Raw genomic sequence first — 8,179 nt, forward strand, 5'->3', positions numbered from 1 at the left:
TTGCTTCCTAAAGAAAGCAATATAAGCGTCCACCAGGTTGCTGTGGACAAGTTTGTCAACTGGTGGGATTCACACCAACTTCATATTAAGACAAACAAAACTTTGGAAATGCTGCAGATCCCAGATCAGCTGGAGACCAGAGCCCAGTAGCCATCCATGGTCATGACATCAAGCAGGTGTCCTTTCTTAAATATATAGGAGTGTATATTAACATTGACCTGAGTTGCACACATGTAACAAACGTCTGTGCCAGAACTCATCAGCGTCTCCACTTTTGGCGCAGACTTAGTGTTTGGGGTCTGTAAAAATATCATGTTAATCTTTTATAGAGCACCAATAGAGTCAATTCGTCGGTATGGTATTACCAGCCGGTTTGGGAATTTGACAGTAAAATCTGACTATGACTATGAATTCTTTAATGTATATCTGTGACTGTTTTACCTTATTTCAGTATAGAAAATGGTAAATCTGCAATTTCCACAGCTCTTTGAGTGGCCCATATGTTGACTGTACATTTGTCTTTTAATTGTTTTTAACCCTGTGCTTGCTGTTCTGTCTGTTGTAACTCCTGCAACAAAGTTACTCAGTGTCAAAAAACATATTTCTCCCTATGGAAACTAATAAAGATACTTTGACTTTAAAGAATTGTGTTGAGGAATTCATAATTTTCACATTCATCACTTGAAACGCACCAGGTTTTCTCCCATGTGGCCTCTATGCCATTTATAGATTGCCATTTCTGGTAATGATAAAACAGAAAAACAGGCATCATTTTTGGACAGAATAGGTCACAGTAAGTGTCATTTTCTAGCATGTAAGATATCTATACAGTATGTAACATAAAAAAACCTAAACATTTTTAACACTATGTTGTACATTTGCATCACAATAAAATAAGAACTGATACATAAAGGTTTAACCCTTACCTGACTTTAACTTTTTTATAATGCTAACAATAGCCAACTTGAGCTGGGACATTTTGGGAAGTTTAAAGCAATGTTGAAATCAAAAGTACTTATATTCTCTTTGATTTGATTTCAAGTAATATATTATAGAATATGATATTCATTTCAATGACATGGATTTTCAAAAGTAGATCACTTGATGTGAAAGTGTCATTTATCTTCTTTGACTAAAATGTCAAATAAATAATGCTGGATTGTTAAATGATGATTATCCTGGAATTTCAGTGGGGTTCGAAAGTTTGGGCGTCCCAGGGTAAAAATTTGTATTAATGTGCATAAAGAAGCCAAGAAAAGATGGAAAAATCTCTAAAAGGCATCCAATGACAGATTAGACATTCGTATTATATGTCCCAAAAAGTTAGATTTTATTTCCATCATTTACGCTTTCAAAATAACAGAAAACAAAAAAATGGCATCTGCAAAAGTTTGGGCACCCTGCAGAGTTAATACCTTGTACTGCCCCCCCCCCCCCCTTTGGCAATCACACCTTTGAAACGCTTCTTGTAGCCAGCCAAGAGTCTTTCGATTCTTGTTTGAGGTATCTTTGCCCATTCTTCCTTCCAAAAGTCTTCCATTTCTTTGAGATTTATGGGCTGTCTGTCACGCACTGCTCTTTTAAGGTCTATCCATAGATTTTCAATTATGTTGAGGTCAGGAGATTGTGAAGGCCATGGCAAAACCTTCAGTTTATGCCTCTTGATGCAATCCACCGTGGATTTTGAGGTGTGTTTAGGATCATTATCCATTTGTAGAAGCCATCCTCTCTAACTCTAGCTTTTTCACAGATGACATCAAGTTAGCATCCAAAATTTGCTGAAATTTTATTGAATCCATTTTTCCTTCTACTCGTGAAATGCTCCCTGTGCCACTGGCTCCAATACAAGCCCAAAGCATGACTGATCCACCCCCATGCTTAACAGTTGGACAGAGGTTCTTTTCATTAAATTCAGTGACTTTTCTTCTCCAAATGTACCTTTGCCCATTCCAGCCAAAAAGTTCTACTTTAACCTCATTGGTCCACAGAACTTGTTCCCACAATGCATCAGGCTTGTCTATATGTTCATTTGCAAACTTCAAACGCTGATTTTTGTAGTGTGGACGTAGAAGAGGTTTCCTTCTGAGGACTCTTCCATGAAGACCATATTTGTACAAGTTTCTCTTTATAGTGGAATGGTGTAGCACAACTACAACCAGGTCTTTCTAGATGGATCGTGGGTTTGGACTTGCTTTCTCACAATCCTGCGAGCTGTTCTGTCTGATATTTTTCTTGGTCTTCCAGATCTTTTTTTAACTTCCCCTGTTCCTGATGACGGCCATTTCTTAATTACATTCCGAAAAGAGGATATTGGCATCTGAAAACGCTTTGCTATCTTCTTATAGCCTTCTCCTGCTTTGTGAGCGTCAACTATTTTCAATTTTCTAGACAACTGCTGAGAAGAAGCCGTGGTGCTGATTGTTGGGGCGAGGTCAGATGAGTCTGGGCAGTTAAAACCTTAAGATTGACATCACCTGGTCTTTCCAGACGATGATTGAGAACAATCCATGACTCTGTCAGGTCTCAGCTTTCCGAAGGGGGTGGTGCATTTTTTTGTTTTCTGTTATTTTAAAAGTGTAAATGATGGAAATAAAATCTAACTTCTTGTGACATACTATACGAATGTCTAATCTGTTATTTGATGCCTTTTGGAGATTTTTCCATCTTTTCTTGGCATCTTTATGCACATTAATACACATTTTTACCTGGGGTGCCCAAACTTTCAAACCCCACTGTACATCACATTGAGAGAAACCCTATCTGTCACTATCCCTGTTATGTTTTTCATGCTCTATTACATTAGCCCTGAGAAATCCCTCAGCTCATCTCATGTCATGTCATCTTGATGTGGGTTAGAGGCTATAATGCTGCTGGGAATGTATCGGTTTAGTCCCTCTTGCTCATGAAATACAAAAGTGACAAAATAGTTTTGGAAGGAACTGGATTTCACAGTAATCAAATCCACAAGTGGTGTGTCTTAAATGTATGAAATATTGTGAAAATCTAATCAAAAGGCAAAGAAAAAGACATCAGGGTTTTTCCTGCATAGAGGAATTGTTGGCACCCCCCAAATAGGTTTGAGCCAGCGCCAAAGGAAAATCCCAAGTCCCTAATGTCTTTGACTTCCAGCAGTCAACTCCCCTCTCTCTTGTATATGGCAACAGTAATATATTTAGACAGTTTCATAACCGGTTGAGAACTCCTTGTAGACCCGTTAAATAGTTGTCCAATTTCGTGTTTTGGTACAGTTGATTCTTTTTCCTGTTACATTTGGAATTTTGTGTTTTCCTTCACATATATAAAGACATTTCACCATAAATTGGTGCATAAAAATGGATCCGTAGGCAATAAATGAAGTAATTGATGCTCAGAATTTCCTGGGGAGAGACCCCCCCCCAACCCAATGCTTAACATGTGTCCCTTCCAATGGGCCATTTTGAGCCAGGAAAAACCCTGAACATGGATGCATGAATGTCAGCATGCATTTGGTTCTGGGAACACTGCTATGAGAGCAATGTTGACATCTAGTGTAACAAGAATTGAAATCATGTATTTTTGGCATATGTACTATAACATTAAATATAAGTTTCATGTTGACAAAACAATTTGAGTCATTTTTGTAGTACGCATTCAAAGTAGGGCAGTTTACCCCAGCAGCACAGCACAGTTCACTTTGACCCAAATAGGTTAAAGCGACATCAATATTTCAATGGCTTCCCTGCCTCTCAAAAGCAAATGAACTAATCTAATGCCCCAGGTTACCCAACCACCTCAATTTGGTGCAGAGGCAATTGATTGTCTGCATCAGTGGTTTTCAAAATGGGGTCCTAAAAGGGGGTCCCCAGCCGAAATGGGAATAATTTATTTTCCCTATAACTCCATCCATAAGTAACACAATGACATAATGCATGACCATTTTGGTCATGGGTTTCATACACTTTCTGTAATAAATGGTCTGAAAGCAAAACTCCTATCCGATGGCAAACCCTGGGACAAAATCTTTCATGGGGGTTCATGTTCTTATTGGAGTCAGTTTAGGGGTCCTTGATATTTAAAAGTTTGGGAATACTGGTATATATCATTAAAAGTGTCAGCTGATACATCCCTTCTTAGTACAAGCATTATGCAACATGACCCCACACAAATTGCAACAACTCTTTCAACTGATAGTTTCATAAAAGTCTCCTCTATAACATGTAAAAAGTCCTAAGAATTAGATATATAGAAAGTATAGAAAAATACTGAAATTATTGATGCCAAGTTTACGGTGCATCCCATGTTAAGTGGAAACACTGCAGGTGAATATGGAAAATATTTTACCTAACAGATATATCCATGAAACGTCCCCCGTTGCATAATTACTTTAAGACAAGATTCTGTTGTATTACAAGTTTTATTTAGTTTAATTATACAAATGAGGCATTGTCTAATTAAATATGTGCTAATTTGCATCAATACGGAAATCAAATTGCGGAACTACCAAACCAAAACCTTTCAAATCTGAGAGATCATTAATAAATGATTCAAGAAGGTAAAACTAGTGTGTCGACCATTTTTCTAAGGTGTCGACTATTCCGTGGCTTCCAAGGAGATGTATTCATGGAGCCAGTATGATCCAACTATGTCACTTATTGTCAAGAAATGCATCTCATAAAGTCCTAGCATAAATGATTAATTGAATATGTGACTTTGGAAACATTTACTAAAATTCAGGAACCACATTCATGATCCTGTATGATATCTGCAAAATACATTTGATAATAACTGTAGCATGTACTGTGCTGGATTAACCTTACATTACTTCTTTATACAGTATGTTCTGTAGGGAGCACTCGTACAAAGACACCATAGGTTCCATGGTGTGCTGGAATTAATAATAAGGGCAGTCCAGGGATTGTGGCTGCATGCAGAGGGCGAGTCTTAAGAGGATTGGTAATGTTAGCTGCTTTATGGTAGAAGCTGTTGAAGTGGTGGGTAGTTTCTTTCTTAATGGGCTGGAAACGTCTCACATAGAGGAAACAAATGGTGTCCTGCGAGGAGAGAATTGGTGTCCGTCCTTTCTGTGCTTTTCTTCCCCGGGCAGTCATGTTGTGCCTTGGTGGCAGCTGACAGCCATTGACCTGCACAGGAATGTGAACGGTCCTGTTCTTTTTTCCGTAAAGATACACACAGAGATACCTAAGTAGACGATTGGTCTGTTATTGTAACGGCAGGGTTCAGAATTAGCTTTTTTGTCCTGCAGTCAAATGGCTAGTTAATGTTCACATTTTACCAGCCACTCAATAGGTTGTTTATTAGCTGGTGAGTGAAGCAAATCTACCAGCCACTTGCATGCCAGATCTGTTAAGTGGACCCAGCATTTGGATGGTGGTACTGATTTTGAACCCTGTGTGTTGGTTATTGATATTACACTGGATCAGTACTGGCAATGTGCTTCTGTAATGTTTGCATACTCTTTTGGGTCTGTTTATATCTGAAATATTCTGGTTAAATGCTCATCTTTACCTTATCTTAGTTTTTGGGAAGGCTTGGTTTCAAGTTGCACAAAGGTCACTCTGCACTTATAGACTCATTCACATATGATTTCATGACAAAGCAACTAGCCACACTGCAATGATGGAGTGCTATGCATAGTGATTGCTAACCTAGTTCACAATGAAAGTCAAGAAGTTACATGTGCAGGCTACCTTGCTTATCATAAGTTGTAAAGTAGAATTAGGAAGTGGGGCCAACACATAAAATATGCCATTTGCACATATATATATTCTTAACAAATTCTACACTCTTTTTTTATTTTTCCTAAACAACAGTTATTTTGAATGTATATATTTGTTTTTCTGTATTTATTGTTTTATTTTCAAAGTACACATGGCAATACACTGGAAAGAGCAAATTACTTTAACCATGTATGCAACTAATTTAAATAGCTCATGTTACTGTTTAAGGTGAACAGTTAACTTCATTTAATATTGTACGTGGCATTTTCTTTGGGGGGTGCAAATGTTCCAACAAAAAAAGTTCCTTCCGGATACCAATTTGCACAGAATATGATTGTGATTGGTGTAAAGAAATGCAAACAACCCAGAGAGTTTTTTGCTCCTATCCCAGAATGCATCTGTGGTGTAGCCAGACCTTACTCCACGCGCTGTGGTCATGTTAAACAGTGATCACTTAAAAAGGTCACTAGTGTAAATGAATCTACAGTCTAGCATCTTAATGCAATAAGGTGTCTCACACTTATTGAATTTAGCTCCACTGGCCTATTTTTTTTAGCTGCTGTTGAACTGTGTTGAGTGGCCCTTCAATTGTATGTCAATATGATTTGTGAACAGCTGGACATATACGTGAAGTGTGTGAAGCCTCTGGCAGAAGTAACCTAAAGCTATAAATCAGCCTAACTCCCAAAGTGTTTTGCAACATAATAATATCTTGCAAAACCCTTAGGGAATGAATGTAGAAGTGTAATTCCATTAGATTACTCATTGTACATGCCTGGAATATCAAGGCACACACCTGCCTGAGCATAAGCAAAAATACCCCTAACTGAGCATAAAATAATACAGCTTTTTATTTTTTAGACAAAAACTAGAATGCGAACAGTACACTGGTTAGAGATGATAATCGTTGAAGGCCTACTCCTTCAATATAAATAACCTTTTATTCAAATTATACAAAATACATGCAAATGTTGTTTTTCTTTTTCTTTAAAGGTCCCATGATATGGTGCTCTTTGGGTGCTTATGGACCTTAGTGGTCCCCTAATACTGTATCTGAAGTCTCTTTTATATAGACCTTAGTGGTCCCCTAATACTGTATCTGAAGACTCTTTTATATAGACCTTAGTGGTCCCCTAATACTGTATCTGAAGACTCTTTTATGTAGACCTTAGTGGTCCCCTAATACTGTATTTGAAGTCTCTTTTATATAGACCCTAGTGGTCCCCTAATACTGTATCTGAAGTCTCTTTTATATAGACCTTAGTGGTCCCCTAATACTGTATCTGAAGTCTCTTTTATATAGACCTTAGTGGTCCCCTAATACTGTATCTGAAGTCTCTTTTATATAGACCTTAGTGGTCCCCTAATACTGTATCTGAAGTCTCTTTTATATAGACCTTAGTGGTCCCCTAATACTGTATCTGAAGTCTCTTTTATATAGACCTTAGTGGTCCCCTAATACTGTATCTGAAGTCTCTTTTATATAGACCTTACTGGTCCCCTTATACTGTATCTGAAGTCTCTTTTATTTAGACCTTAGTGGTCCCCTCGTACTGTATATGAAGTCTCTTTTATAGGCCTTAGTGGTCCCCTTATACCATATTTGTCTCTTTCCCAAAATTCAGGCTTGATAAGATGGTAAGATCAGCTTTCCTTAATATGTGCCATTTCTGAGTCGTGAGTCATAACGTACATTTTTATAAGTTTTTATTTTTATTTATATATTGTATTTATGTAGAATATTGTAGTATATTTGTGGTATTGTATTTATTCTCTAGTTTTTAATGGGTAAGATGGCGAGTGTGAGCACTGTAATTTCCATTTCTATGGATGAAATAAACTTGACTTGACTTGACTTGAGTCTCTAGCTTTTGAAGAGGGGGGGGCAGCACGTTAAAGGCTAGGAGTGTGGCATTGACCAACTGCCACTTTGCTTGTTAGAAAGCCATGATGTCTCTTTCTCATTGGTGGGCCAAATTCTCTGGGTGGGCAAAGCAGAGAAAGGGCTGGGTATCTTTGTCCCTTATGACCTCATAAGGGGCCTAATTCCAGATCGGCCCATCTGAGTTTTCATTTTCTCAAAGGCAGAGCAGGATACCCAGGGCTTGGTTTACACCTATCTCCATTTCTAGCCACTGGGGGACAATAGGCAGGCTGCATATTAATGGGACCTTTAAATCTAAAGCCTTCACTAACAAAGTCATTGAGTACCTTGTGTTCAGAGGCTGATAGATGGTTTCACATGAAATGTGGTATGGTATCCAATATCTTTTGGAATTATTAGTATCTTGACGTTGAGGTGGGCACAGATATTTGGGTGCAGGGGGGCAACTGGCAGCTTTTATTTACAATGAGGAAACTGTCTCTACATAATTGTTAGTTGACAACTACAAACGTACGGATATTTTTAGTTTAATTGTTTAATGCAGCCCTTTCCAGTATCTAGCACGGGGATTGTCGTT

This window comes from Etheostoma spectabile, chromosome 17 (assembly GCF_008692095.1).
Source record: "Etheostoma spectabile isolate EspeVRDwgs_2016 chromosome 17, UIUC_Espe_1.0, whole genome shotgun sequence".
Classification (NCBI taxonomy): Eukaryota; Metazoa; Chordata; class Actinopteri; order Perciformes; family Percidae; genus Etheostoma; species Etheostoma spectabile.